Source organism: Pinus tabuliformis, chromosome 1_2 (genome assembly GCF_031772625.1).
Source record: "Pinus tabuliformis cultivar Carrire ecotype Pingquan chromosome 1_2, CPIR1, whole genome shotgun sequence".
NCBI classification, from domain to species: domain Eukaryota; kingdom Viridiplantae; phylum Streptophyta; class Pinopsida; order Pinales; family Pinaceae; genus Pinus; species Pinus tabuliformis.
Window position 1 is genome coordinate 945,539,359 of NC_142298.1, and position 15,887 is coordinate 945,555,245.

At 38.2% G+C, this 15,887-nt stretch overlaps 1 pseudogene; it reads left to right on the forward strand.

Moving 5' to 3' along the window:
• The first annotated feature begins 12,726 nt into the window (after positions 1-12,726).
• Positions 12,727-15,887, forward strand: part of LOC149209066 (trifunctional UDP-glucose 4,6-dehydratase/UDP-4-keto-6-deoxy-D-glucose 3,5-epimerase/UDP-4-keto-L-rhamnose-reductase RHM1 pseudogene) — a 46,416-nt pseudogene continuing 43,255 nt past the window's right edge.

Below are 15,887 nucleotides of genomic sequence, written 5' to 3' on the forward strand. Positions count from 1 at the left end.
TGCACTTGATTGGTTCTTAGATTACATTAGAATCATCTTGTGTTTGAGAATTCTCTTGCATAGATCACATTTGCATAATTAGAGTTCTCAGTTTCAGAATATGAATGAAAAATGTGCATAGATTACATTTGCATACTTTTCGTGTGAATTGTGCATAGATTACAATTGCATAGTTTACATTCTGAAAAATCAATCGTAGATTTAGATCAGCTTTCTTTGATTTGAATTTACACAAAAATAAAAATAAAAATTGGTTTGGAATTGATTTGCATTAGTTCTTCTTGATGAAATTAGTGCATTAGAGAATTTGTTATATTTTCTCTTAGTGATCAATTTTTTGCATTGTTGGAAGTGAATGGAAACTCTCTCCTTACTTTAGTTAGGATTCATCGAATTGAAATGATTACATTATCACATTTGATTGCATTCAGTTGAGTCGGGTCATAACACCATTGGTTTCATATCCATTTACCCATTTGAGTAATAACAGCCTTAATAACACAGCGCTTAATTAAAATTCATCTAGTAATTTTTACATTTCTAGGGCTCTGAAGCACCAACATAGCTTAGGCTAGTGTCTTGGAGTAGGTGAGTACTTAACTCTCCAAGACAGTAAAACCAAACAAGTAGCTGATCTTGTGATAGAATCAAATCCAATTGTTACATTTACACTCTAGGAAAGCTCCTCTTAAAGGAGAAGCACGAGCTCGTGTCCGAACTAGTGAGGGGATCATTCCCCCCTCGTTGGGAATGACGCCAGACAGTACGTATTACAAACGGTAAACCTCGGATTAACCATTATCGAGGAGCCAGGGGTCACTTATCGGTAAACCTTGGATTACTGTCAAGGAGCCGGTAAGAGGATTGAGCTTGCTACTCTGCCCTTGCGTGCTGTCAGAGTTTAGACTGTTCCCCCAGGTGTACTTGTGGCCATTGGTAACCTTAGTGAACATAATCTTTAGGATTCTACCCAAGGTGACGGTGGAGGGAAGGTCCCACTGTACCTGGAGCAGACGTCGGCTATACTCACTTGGATTTTCTGGGGGGTTCACTTCACTCGAGACGGTTAAAGTGGAGGAACTTGGTCCAGTCTATTCATTAAGCAGGTTGTCGGGGTAACTGTTCCACCCACTATTTCTGTACTGGATTCTGCGAGGTTGGACTTAATCACCAACTAGTGTTTTCGGTCCGGAGAGCTTACTGTTTGTGTGTGGTTTGACTCCTAGATTTGATAGCGCGTGTTAATTTGTTTGTTTTTACTTTTAGAGACCATAGGTCTGAATTGTGAATTTTAATTGTTAGGTGTGAATTGTGAATTGTTAATTTTAGTTTTAAATTGTTAATAAAATTCACTGAAGTTGAATATAATGGCAAATGTTCCGGAATTTATCAACCTAGGAACCCCTCCTAATGAGAATCCTAGTACTTTTCCTTACTTTGGAAATGTTGGTCCTCCTTATATGGCTACTTTGTCATTACCTGGATTTACAATAGGTTTACCGATATGGTTATTTTCAACTTCGTTGGCCCAAAATACTTCAATTGTTCCATCTCAACCGGATGCTTCACCTCAACAGAGTTCACCATCTCAACATCACCAACCTTCTGTTGACCCTTTACCTTCTTCGCCTAATTTTTCTTCCTCCATTTCTTCCTCTTCGCCTGGTAAAATCCTTGTTGCTAGTAACCAGGAGGCTAAGAAGAAGAAGAAAGGGAAGAAGAAGAAGAAGAAGAAGAAGCAAGATAAGAAAGAAGTCAACCAACCAACCACGACTGTAAGTGTTAATGGTGTTGAGGAAAACTCCAACATGCATCGTAAACCCAAATACCCTTGCAGACTTTGTAAGGGTGACCACTTCCTTGTCAATTGTCCTGGTATACCAAAGGTCTTGGAAGTATGGTCAAAAAACTCTCATCAACTTTCCATTGATCCATCAACCAGTGATAGTCAGGTTCCTGGGAAAAAGGGTAAAGTTAGGTTTCCTTGTAAATTATGCAAAGGGAGTCATCAAACTCACATTTGCCCTCACATGGATGAAGCCTCAACATTGTTGGAAAACCTTACTGTTCCACAACAAGAATTTCCAACTGGTTACCGTAAAATTTCTCCCAACCTACCGTCATCTAACGGAGTGATTGATTTAAATTCAAGTATAGTCGATCACACTCTCCCATTGGAGAGTGAAACTCATGTCACTCAGGTTGATGATCCATTAGTTGATCAAGTGGTCGATTCAATTTCACATTCGGTCGATCCCACTTTCCATTTAGAGAGTGAACTTCATACTGCTCAGGTTCTTCTTGTTACATCAGATTCTTCTATGCCGGGGGCATTTCACCTGTTTCTACAGAACCCCCTCCAAGCACTGAGGTCTTTTCCTTTGATTGGAATAGACTGACAGAACCTCGTCTTCCTTCCTCCATCCCTTTCCAAATCATTGTCAAAGCTGGTAGTAGGGACATACATCGTACTCAGGTAGATGAAGGTGCTTCTGTTAGTATTTTATCCTCAACTGTTTGGAAAGCTTTGGGTTCCCCTCAGCTTGTGCCTATTACGCAGAATCTGAAAGCTTTTAACAGAACCATTAGTGAACCTTTAGGGATCCTTCCTAAGTTTTCTATTACCTTGGAAGGTAAAACTGTCTGTATTGATCTTATGGTAGTTCGAGGTCCCTTGGATTTCAATTTACTCCTTGGGCGAGACTATGTTTATGCAATGAAAGCTGTCGTATCGACACTCTTTCGCGTGATGTCTTTCCCTCACAATGGCAATATTGTGACTGTAGACCAGCTTTCGTTCCCTAGTCTTGTCTCAACTACCAATACTATGACACCCCTAAATGTTCATGATTCTAAAGTGGTATCTACCCTACCACGGGTTAATTATGTGGCAACTGGTCCCATGTATTCAGTTACTGGTGTAAGTGAGCCTCTCACTGTTTGCTCATCTTCCTTTGATTTAGATCCGGTAATTGACATGGAAAACTCTATGGGATTACTTGGACACGATGTTCTTATCCCTTTCGAGTCCCTTGACATGGATTCCTTCCAGAGAACTATTCTTCCTTCTGATGAAGACCTCTTGGAAGCCATGATCAAGGTGTGTCCATTGACATATCTTTCTTCCAGTTGGAAGCCATGATCAATGTCGCGAGGATGGTTTTTTCCTGTATCAACCTCGTTAAAAAATGAAACATGCTAGTGTGAGGAAAGTTCCTTTTACTGTGTCAACCTCGTTAAAAAATGAATCAGTGTGTGTGAGGAAAGTTCCTTTTACTGGGTCAACCTCGTTAAAAAATGAATCAGTGTGTGTGAGGAAAGTTCCTTTTACTGTGTCAACCTCGTTAAAAAATGAATCAGTGTGTGTGAGGAAAGTTCCTTTTACTGTGTCAACCTCATTAAAAAATGAATCAGTGTGTGTGAGGATAGTTTGTTCCCGTCTCAACCTCATTAAAAAATGAAACTGGATGTTATGAGGATAGTTCCTTTTACTGTGTCAACCTCGTTAAAAAATGAATCAGTGGTTATGAGGATAGTTCTTTTACTGAGTCAACCTCATTAAAAAATGAATCAGCTAGATTTTAGAATATGTAGGTAGATTGTAGACAATAGGCTTTTGAGGACAGTTCCTGTTACTGAGTCAACCTCGTTAAAAAATGAATCAGGTATGAGGACAGTTCCTGTTACTGAGTCAACCTCGTTAAAAAATGAATCAGGTATGAGGATAGTTCTTTTCTTGTGTCAACCTCCTTAAAAATGAAACAACTCCCTTTTCAAGTTGATTATTGAAAGTAAACCTTCATTTCATCCAGCCGGTTGAATGCAATGAAGCCTGGGGGGCATGTACCTCGCTTCGCATCATTATCCCGGGGGCATGCGAACTTTTTGAGCATAGTTCCTTGTCTTGTGTCAAGCTCGTTAAAAAATGAAACAAGGGTAGGTTAAGTAGGTAGATTGTAGAGAGTAGTCATGAGCATAGTTCCTTGTCTTGTGTCAAGCTCGTTAAAAAATGAATCAAGGATTTTAGAGCATAGTTCCTTGTCTTGTGTCAAGCTCGTTAAAAAATGAATCAAGGTTTTTAGAATAAAGTTTTTTGTTAGGTAGATTGTAGAAAGTAGTTATGAGCATAGTTCCTCGTCTTGTGTCAAGCTCACTAAAAAATGAAACAACTCCCATGAGTCTTTCCAAGATTTTGAAAGTAAAGCTTCATTCCATCCACCTCATTGAATGCAATGAAGCTTGGGGGGCATGTACCTTGATTTGCATCATTATGCTGGGGGCATGTGAACTTATAACAAGCATAGTTTTTCGTTTCAATATTGCGTAAAAATGAAACCGAACCCGAGCATGGTTCTTTTCCTGTGTCAAGCTCGTTAAAAAATGAAACAAATCCTCCTCTACTTGAATCGAGAGATTGACTAGATCTCATAAATGTTAAGTATTTAGGTTAGTTATTTTAGTTTTGCGTAATTTTCTTATAGTTGTAGGTCGAGTCTTTCAAGTGATCTCGTAACTCAACCTTCATTTCATCCAACTGGTTGAATGAAATGAGGCTGGGGGGGCATGCGCTCTAACAGTTATGCTTAGGGGGCATCAAGCACAGTTTTATCTCTGTTTCAAGCTTGTGAAAAAATGAAACTACTTTGAAGCATAGTTTTTCTCTGTTTCAAGCTTCTGTAAAAATGAAACCTATCTCGAGTCAATTTCAGTTATTTTCAAGACTCGTTAAACTCATGAAAATCTCGAGATTATTTTGCTATTTTTCTTTCTCGTAAAACAAATGAAAATGCCGAGTTCTTTCCGTCTTTTCCTGCTCATAAATTAAATTGAAAGTCGGCCATATGAGTACATTTTTTATCATTTTTTCGAACTCATTAAAACTTACGAAAAAGTGAAAACCATGAGTACATTTTTTTATCCCTTTTTCGAACTCTTTAAAACTTACGAAAAAGTGAAACATCAGAGTCATCTTTTAAGCCCTTTTCTGACTCCTAAAACATGAAAAGATCGCCGAGCGTTTCCTTTACACTCGTTAAAACAGAATTAAAAGACGGTCCCCTTTTAGCTCTTTTCCGACCGTAAAATCAGGAAAAGATTGTCGGGTTTTTGTCGTTTCAAACTCGATAAGGAAATAAAACGACGTGTCCTTGATCGCTTTTTACTTTTCAGGTCGACGACACTATTATGAAAGTACTCCTTGGTCGCAAGATCAAGCGGTTCCCCCAGGTATTATTTTATACTTTTTCGGGCTTGAGGGACACAAATTTACGAAAAAGTTCAACGTGGAGTTTCCTTAAGTTTTTCAGACTCTCTAAAATTGAAAAACGCCGAGTTTCTCCTATACTGGGCACGTTAAACTTTTACAGTAGAGGACCTGTTCAATTACAAACAGGAATGAACCACTCCTTCCTAGGGTTCGAATTTAAACTAGGTTGGACTCGTCCGAAGGATGAGCTTATAATCAAGCATATGTTATCCTCCTCAAGCTTGTTAAAAATAAAGAGGTACTTGCCAGAAATGGTGGGGGAAAAGAGAGAAGAATGAGCCTATTTGTTACCTTTTGTCTCAAAAGAAACTTTATTACCACTCTTGAACACGACACTTTTCATTCACCTGGGTTGGGAAATCTTTTACCTCACAGTTGACCAAATCACTTTGAAAGTCTTTAACAGGGTTCCGGGATTAACTTTGAGTTATTCGTCACCAAACCATCTGTCGTGTCGTTATGTGTTCAAGAGGTCTGCAAGCAAAACTTTCATCTGCAAAATACTTATCATCCATTTGACCATCCCTGAGTCAGTCCTTACAACAACATTTCTTCAACTTGAACAATGATTTCGTGTTGCAGGCTTGCCTGCAACGGGTCGCTTTCTATTGACATCGACACATTATCTGGAAAGATGACTTAGGAATCGACAGTACCTTGAAGTCTGCATGCATCAATGGCAGGTTTCTCGCCTTTGACGTCAGTTTACATCATTGACTTTCGATCAAAGGATTCCGTGAAGTGTTCGACATCAAAACATCTATTCACATTTCACGGGTTGTGCTTGGTACTTTGAGAACCATTGACATTATTGGTGGTCTCTCTCACGCTTGTTAACAGTTTACATCATCGACTGGTAATCAAGTGGTTTCTAACATGTTCGACATCAAATCATTTAATCACATGGTTAGAATCGTACCAATTCGGGAAGTAGAAGTGAAGAACCTGGATCTAGTTTCTACCATCCAGGTTGCGAGGAGTTTTGTATTCATTATCTATGTAGACTAATCATAAACCGATGGCTGCGTCCATACCGTGTCTACAAAAGTCTATAAAAATGATGTACTGCAAGATCATTCCTGTATCAGAATAGTTAGTCCATTAGTTAAAGTTTTGAATTTGAGTATGGGAATGCCTACCTCAGTGATGATATAATCTTATACATGTATTTTGTGTTGAAAATTGCAGGTTCCAACCAGGTCATCCACAAGACAATCCTTGAAATGATAAAGCGCTTCACCCTTCCTAGAATTACAAAACCCTAATCTATTCCAGGCTTCGCACTTTAGGGGGCAATCTGTTACACTAAAAAATGTCACCTTGACTACTTACAGTTAGTATGGCTCAAATCAACAGTCATGCTACCCTCTTAGGCAAGTCTTATGCCTCTGTTATCCATCTCAAACTCAAAGAACAGAGAAAGTCTTGTAAAAATGTGTTTATCTCTGGGGACGCAGGTTCTCTCTAGCCTTACCTGCGGGGACGCTTACGATGTTCACAAAAGCTGCATCCTTGGACGCTCTGTATGTTAAGGGACAGGTGCGTCCTTCTGTAAAAGGCAAAATGCGCGAGTTTCATATTAAAAAAGTTACTTGTGGTTACTTCTAGAACCTTCTAGAGGTCGGTTTGATGAAATGGATGCACCTCCAGTTGGTTCATGTATCTCTATTAAGGGGGAACTTATCCCATCAATAAGGGAGCTATCCCACCCAAAGAGGGGGATTATCCCATTGATGGTGGACCTGAATAACCTCTTTAGAGCACTATAAATAAAGACATTGAGCCAGAAGGAGGAGAGGTTGGAGCTATACATTTTCTTTGGGTAAATGCTGCAGGATTTAGGTCTCCCATTTAGAACCTTGTGAGGAGAGATTGTCTTTGCTTGATTCTACTTGGAAGTGGGTGAGCTTTGTCAAAGTAGAGGAAAACCCTTGATGGACCCTGGGAGGAACTTGCACAACACCAAGGCCAGGTTGTAAGAGTTTCTTTGTTTCGTTATTAATACAAACTGGTTTATTTTTCTCAATAGCTTGTGTTAATGAGTTATTTCATGTGTTCCTTGGTCTACATGTTGAATATATGTTTTATTATATGAAATGAAAGTGCTCGGTAATTGTTTGATTGTTTGTGGTTGCAGGAATTGATGTGAAGGAGGAGCTCATCCGGATCGGCAAGGACGGACTACAACAATAGCGTTTTGGAATAAGGTAAGCCTAAACACTTGTAGTTTTCATGTTGTAAAAGGTATATTTAGAGAAAGATCACTCCATTTTGTCTTGTTTGTCGCTAGAGAGTTTAGACTCCTAGGGAGGTCCGTTGTGTCCGCACAAACGACTTTTTCCGCCACGACAGTACCGTTATGGATCAGACTATACTCCCTTCCTCTGGATTATTGGCTACTGGAATCTCTGAAAACAATAGGCAACAAGCTGGGGCATTTTCTAAAGATCTCAGATGCGACTTTGAAAGGAAAATACAGCTCCTTCGCCTGGATATGTGTGGAAATGAACTTATTTGGAGCACTTCCGGACGTGATAATTTTAGAAGTTTATGACGAAGAATGGGTACAGGTGGTGGAATATGAACACATCCCATTTAGATGCCGCAAATGGCATAAGCATGGGCATCTATATAGAGACTGCCCAAAAAAAAACATGGAGAGAAATGTGAAAACCACAGTGGATAAAAATCATGAGGGTTCTACCAAGGTTGGGGCAAAGGGAAAGGCAGAAAGAGGCCGCAAAATAAGATCAGTGAGGAAAAACAACCGAACCACAATAGCTTTAAAATCCTAGAAGTAGAAGAAGGAAACAAAGAAACAAACCAAGAAATGGAGAACATTATCACTGAGAAGGAAAGAGATGAAAGCATGGAAGATATCATAGAAACCATGATGGAGATAAATAAGAACCATGATATGACTCCAAGTGAGGCGGGAACGGAGGACCATGAACTACAGGAGATTCTAGATAGGGAAAATATATATCTAGAAAAAAATTTGGAACAAGGAATGACCAAAGGAGTGGACTCCCTTGCCAAAAGAGGAATATGACAAGGTTCAACAACTCTTCCTATGGATATCAAAATCAAAGGGAACTGGAATCAAAAGAAATCATGAAATCCGGGAATATAGAGGGGTCAAAATGATGGAGGAGACACAGGCACAATCTCCAAAGAACCCAGGTAGGAAAGGAGGAAGGAAAAAACAGAAGGAGTTGCTGAACAAATGTGAGAAACTATTAATTAACTCAAGTAAGATGAAAGAGCTTACCAGTTACTCCTTTACTAATCTTTCTCAATGAGGCTTACAACCTGGAATATCAGAGGCATAGGAAATAGAAGGAAACAAAGAAATCTCAGTAATAGAATAAAAGAAGAAAAACCAGATATGGTGTTTATTTAGGAGACAAAATGTTCGAAGGAGAAGATTAGAGAAATACATAATAAATGGTTAATCAAGTATGAGTATCTAGAGTTTAAAGAAAAAAAACTCAGCGGGGGGGATTCTCACACTTTGGGATCCACAAAAAATTGGAATCCTAGATGCTGAGGCATCTAGGAACTATCTTTCTTTGGTATGTCAACCTTTAGGGGATAAGGAGATATACATGATCACAGATGTCTATGGCCCTCAAAAGAAAGAAGACAAATTCAAGCTTCTTACCTCCCTTGAGGAACTAAGAGAAAGATACCCTAATATGCCCTGGATTGTTGCAGGAGATTTCAATATGATAAGATCTCTTACAGAGAAAAAAGGGGGCATCAGGCAGCTAGGCAGAGACTCCATGGCTTTCCAGAACTTCATAATGAACATGGGGTTAGTGGACATGGAAACAATAAATGGGACCTTCACCTGGAACAACAAGAGGGGAGGGGCTTCACAAGTCACCTCTAAATTAGATAGATTTATTATCTTAGAGGAACTCTTTCTCTAAGGCCCTGCCATGACAGCTTCTATTCTTCCCTTTGGAGGTTCAGACCATTGGCCTGTATAGCTGGAAGCCACTTTCATGGGTACACCAAGAAACAGACCTTTCAAGTTTGAGAATGCCTAGCTCTCTCACCCTGAATTCAATAGTAATATTGACAAATGGTGGAAAGAGGATCTAAACATTCAAGGCACTAGAATGTTCATGATCCAAAAGAAACTTAAACATATCAAATCCAAGCTTAAAGGTTGGAACAAAAAGGAATTTGGCAATATCTTCAAATTCAAAAGAGAAGTTGAGCAGAAACTCCAGGAAATCAATTGGATCAACATTGTAGAGGGCTTTACCGAGGAGTGGAAAAAGCTAGCTGAATCTTTGCAGGAAGAATGGGAAGATCAGTGCTTGTAAGAGGAGATCTTATGGAGACAGAAGTCAAGGATACAGTGGATTAGAGAGGGAGAAAGAAACACGAAGTTCTTTCACAAATCCATCATGGATCACAGGGCACACAACAGAATTACAAAGCTCAAAGACTCTCAGGGGAGAGAATTTTTCTCTCACATAGACATGGAATCTCTCCTTGTACAACATTTCCTCAGTATTGCAGAGGAGCCTCTAGAGGACAAATCTAGTTTCATCAACCATTTCACTCAGTACATCCCTCAACTGGTCACCAAAGAAGATAACCACAATCTTAATAGGTCAGTGTCAGAAGAGGAATTTAGTGAGGTGATCAATGAAATGCAAAATGGAAAAGCTCTAGGCCTGGATGGATTTAATGTAGGCTTCTTCAAAACATGTTGGAAAACAATCAAATAAGATGTTTTTGAGGTGGTGGAAGACTCAAGAAGATCCAAAATGGTTCTGAATGCATTTAATGCTTCCTTCATAGCTTTGATACCAAAAAAGGAAAATGCCATGACTCCGGATGGATTCATATCCATAGACCTATGTAATGTGGTGTATAAAATTATTTCCAAGGTGATAGCCAATAGACTCAAGCCACTCTTACCAGCTCTCATCTCAGAGGAGCAAACGTGCTATGTGGAAGGAAGACAAATCCTTAATAATATTATCCAAGCTCCTCAGGTGGTAGACTCTCTCAAAAGCAACAAACAAGCTGGTATGATCATTCAATTAGATATAGAGAAATATTATGACAAGCTAAGCTGGTCTTATATAAGGGCAGTTCTAAAAGCCTATGGCTTCGATGAAAATTGGATAAGATGGGTTATGGCACTAGTTACTATGACTAGTTTCTCCATCCTGCTTAATGGCACTCCTTCAAGGCTCTTCACACCCTCCAAAGGTCTCAGACAAGGAGATCCACTCTCACCCTTCCTCTTTGTTCTCATGATGGAAGGGCTTGGTAGAGCAATCAAAATACCTAATGCTGAAGGAAGAATCCAGGTCATCAAACTCACCTTGGATGGAAAGGAAAACACACATCAACAATTTGTGGATGACACAATGCTGCAGGGCTTACCCATAGTTAGGGAAGCCAGAACGATCAAACAAATTTTGAATGACTTTGATATGGCTGTTGGCACAGAGGTAAGCCTCAACAAATCAAATTTTTTTTTCTTTAACACTAATATTTCTATTCAAAGAAATATCACCAGAATTCTTGGGTTTCAAAGGTACCAACTACCTTCCAAGTATCTGGGCATACCTCTCACAGATAAACCTCTCAGCAAGGAATTGTGGGAGCCAATTATAAATAAACTGCAGGACAAGATCCAAATATGGACATGCCAGTCTTTAAACTTGGCAGGGTGCCTTGTGCTCATGTAGGTTGTCCTGCAGGCCATTCCCATATTCATGTTCTCAACTCTTCCTGCTCCTAAAGGAGTCAAGCAGTAGATCAGGAGAATACAAAGTGACTTTATATGGGGCAAAGGAGAAGTGAAAAGGAAATAGGCTTTAGTAGCCTAGGATAACATCTACAAACCCAAGAGCCACAGTGGCTTGGGGCTTCACGATCCTGAAATCATCAACAAGGTTTCGGGAGCTAAACTCTGGTGGAAATGGATCAAGGAATTGGAAACTCCCTGGGCTAAGCTTTGGAAACAAAAATATGCCAAGAATTGGCAGGAAAAAGATCACATTAGAATGTCAGGGAACATTAAGGGCTCCCACATTTGGAACCTTGCCTAGGAAAATAAAAGTATTGTTCAGCAACATAGTTTCTCAGAAATTCGAGCTGGGAACCTAACACGCTTTTGGGAGGAAAACTGGCAGCAAGAACCTAACTTGTTTAAGGATGGATTAGCAGCTCTCAAGAATGACACAGACAACAAAGGTCTACTTACTGTAAAAGACTTCTGGGACCAGGAAAGGAACAATGGAAAATGGAGAACTTGGAAGGATCTAAGCCACAATGAAGAGAGTCCTCTGAGGGCGCAGGCAGACTCTCTTACCCAGGATCTAAAGCATAGAAGGATTCTGGTATCCTCCTTGCCTAACCAACTAAGATGGGGAAAGAACACCGAAGGAAACTTTAACCTCAAAGAAGCTAAACAGGTAGTAACAGTATTTAACTATCACAATCTGGATCAAGTTTGGAAGAATCTTTGGCAAAGCCCCCACTGGATGAAGATAAAATTATTTATTTGGCTAGTTCATCAAAGGAAAATCTTAACTTGGGAGAATATCCTAAAGAAAGGCTTCACTGGACCATCCAAATGCTAACTTTGTGATTTACAAGAGGAGATGATGGATCATCTTCTTAACCTCTACCCTTTCACCTCCATCATGTGGGAATGGGTGGCCTCAATCTTTAGGCACACTGATAGGGACAGACTCAACATCTCCAACACTTTGAAGAATTGGAGGAAAAACATCTCAAGGAATGAAATTATTAATAGAGCCTAGACCCTGGTTCTAGGCTTTGTCATCTAGAATGTCTAGAAAGAGCGTAATAGTTAGATCTTCAAGAACAAAGCAAGCAAGCCCCAACACATAATTAACCAAATTTTAAGGCAGCTCAAAGACACAGTCAATAGCTTGTTGAGGACACTTCCTAAGGACCCTCCTCTGCCCTAATATGCAAGTATTCTACTACATTTGGGTCTCCAGTCCATAAGCCCACAGGGCACTATCAAGGGAGTGAGCCAAATAAATTCAGATATAAACATTTGGAAGCCTCCTCCTTATGGTTTCTTAAAGGTCAATATAGATGGAGCATCTAAGGGAAACCTAGGGTCAGCTGGTTTTGGAGGTGTTATAAGAGATGAACAGGGGAAAATAAATAAGATCTCTCATGGCCACTTGGGGAAGGCCACTAGTAACATGGCATAACTCATGGCCCTAGAGCAATGCTTGGAAATATTGGTGGATTCTGATTCACATAATGTCATCATTGAAGTAGATTCAGAATTGATTATTAGAGTGGCCAAGAAGATATGCAATGGTACATCACCAGATAAAGTGTCGAAAAACTGGAGGCTCTCGGAAGGCTTTCACCATATCTACTCCCACCTGCAAACCTTAAAAACTGTATTCTTTGCCCATGTGAAAAGAAAAGCTAACATGGTAGCAGATCGTTTGGCGAACGAAGGAGGGATTAATAAGGAAAGGGACACCCGGCACATCTGGGAGTTGTTACCCCTAGGAAAACTGTTAGAGGATTGTCTCTGTCAGGCTACCAAAGATATGGAGCAATGGGAAAGGTTGAGATCAGTGGAGGAAGACCAAGGATACAGTGGTGTGAGGACCGATTCTGGAAGTGTTGCAGGTTTGTCCATTCATTGATCACTGTATGGATCAATGGCGACACAGTGATTCAGTGAAAAGTAGAGAAACTGGGGTTTAAGCCTAAATACATCGAAAAACAAAAGATCAATGGCGTAGGGAGGAAGGAACATGAAGCGCCCAATGGGTTGGATTGATGGTCATTGCTCAGCAGAATAATGAGCAAGTTAATTTGCGAGGAAGGGGTTTCTCGTACCACAAGTGGTATTTCGGAAGGGATCTGAGTGGTAACCGGTATTGAGAGGAAGGCTTCCATTTCCACTCTTCAAGTGACACGTAGCAGAGAGAAGGAAAGAGGATACCACTTTTTGGGTGGGTAATCCTCGAGCTACTTGTCCACCCAAAATCTTCGTGGACCGTAGGATCCATGAAGGGTAGATCAATGGTGGAGGGTCGATTGTGCAAGTGAAGGGTTAGATGCGATTATACGATTCAACATTAGTCGTTGAGCATTGAATGGGTTGGACAAAGGATCTCAGGCCGATCAGTGATCGGGGTTGGATGAGCGCAGTGGGAGGGCACTGTACCGGGAATGAGGACCCACCGTTTTTATTTATGGTCACGAATGTGATAATTTTGAAATTCGACCTTATCGGCTGCAGGTCGGATTTTGTGTATTACCTATGTTAGCCTTATCTCTCAATAGTGGTGATGGTTCCAAGTTTTAAAGGATTTAAGCCAATTCCGCTTCAGTTAGGTCATGTGGACCATTTTTTGTAAACACAAGGAAGTTTCGTTTACCATGTAAAATATGTAATGTACTTGTTTCAGTTAATAGAAATCTCCATTCTTACTTGACCAAAAAAAGAATATTCAATAAAAACCAATAAATTTTTGGTGAACTTTAATAGTTTAATTAGTATATGTAAAAAAACACAAGTTTTAATCAATATTCATTTCATGAAAATTTCATTGCTAAGAAATACTTGATTTTACTTTTAATAGCATTTTTTTTAAATAGCATGTAATGAAAAATTTAATTTTATGGAAAACAAATAAACTTGATCTTTATCCCATAAAAGAAAAAAATTATTATTTATTGATATATGCAAATTTATACCATTTTTACCTTGTACTTCTCAATCTAATGTATATATTAATAGAAACATTATTATTCTGACTTTTTAAAGTTGGTAAAAAATCAATTATATATATATATATATATATATATAGAAAGGAAATTAATAATTACCCAATTATTTTTTAAAGTAAAACTACAAACAAAATCACATATGGAGAAAACATTTGACATGGTCCATCCCATAAAATATAAAACTGACATGTAAAAGTATATTATATATTTATAACAATGAAATAACAAAATCTTCAACAAAATTAGAGCCATCCCCATTAATGAATGATTTGAAGTTAAGCTTACAAAGGTGTCTAATACTTGGAAAAAACACCAATGAAAACTAAATAGAGAACGTGCATTGGGATTAAGATAACAAGCCCAGAGAAAAGATATGATAATAAAAAAAGATATGATCTATAAACAATAATTTATCCGATGAGGTTGTCATTTTTCATAATTAACCATAAACTTTGATGGTAATATATGAGGGTGAAGTTCATGAAAATGAAGAGAAATGGACTTGCAAGTTTGCTTTTCTATGCGGAAAAATTTAATTAAATGTTGCTTAGGGAGAAAACCACCACTGCACCTAAAGATTTCCATGACTTCCATGTTAGAGTTGTCATAATGAAAAAAGAGGAAGAATGGATATGTGTGTAATAGTGGACAATTTGAGGAGGTAAAGAGGGAGAAAGACATTTTTAGATTAGTAAAAATGGAATGTTGCTCATGATTTCATGAAGATGATTGAGAAGGGCATGGGGATGAATATCTAATTGTTTTTTTTATAATACTTATATGTTTAAACATATGAATGAAAGTGCCTCTCACATTTTCATTACATGCAATTGCTTTTGAACAAATTAATAATTAAATAAAATGATGTGTTAGTGATTTGTGAAAATTTCTTCTAATAATTCAGAAACAAAATTGGAGTACAATTTTTTAATTTATTTGGTTTTAATATTAATAATATTAATTTAAGTTAAATATTTTAAAACAAACCTAATAATTTCAATTTCAACCTATGTTTTCGAATTAAAATTTACATTTCTTAATAATATTAATTTCTTGCAATTATATTAAGAAATTTTAATATAATATACAACTCTTTTTTTTGTAGTTTAAGATGTAGTTGTTTGTGATTAAGTTAATAAACACATATACTATTAATTAGTTTAAGGGGTTATTAAAATCAATTTTGGTTTATAAATTGTCATAAATATTTTATTGGAACAATTTGTCACAAAACAATTAGCAATACTTTGAAATTTGTTATTACTCAATTTATTTCTTAGATTCCATATTTGTTATCACTAGCTTAATGCGCAAATTTATGAAAATAGCTAAACTGAAAAAATGAAAGAACAAGAAGATGAACACACTTTCCATACTACTAAGCGCAATATGAATCCTAAGAAGCTTGATACTAGAGGAAGCCTAGCTACACGGTCTGTACTATGATCCACTCTCTTTTCTGTAGTGATGAAAATGTAAATACAAAGAAAGGGCCACTCACTGTGGAGTTTCCTATGCTAATATGCCTTAAATGGTTGTTATAGAATCTTGTTCCTCCCTTGTTATAATCTCAAATCCTTCTCCTAGATGTTTCGCTTAACTCGGGAAAAAATACAATGCTAAAAGAATGGAACCCCCTCTCTTCTTGATGGTTTAGTATTTGACATATTTTCATAGCTTCTTTGGTTTAGGGTTTTTGCATGCCTAAATTCTTAAGTAGTGTTAGGTTTTTGGACCTTCTAAAATGTTCTTGAAATTCAACACATGAACATACCCACATGTGAGTAATGGTGTATAATTTGACATCCACTTAATACCATGGTGATCAACAAGGCAGGTCAACTTG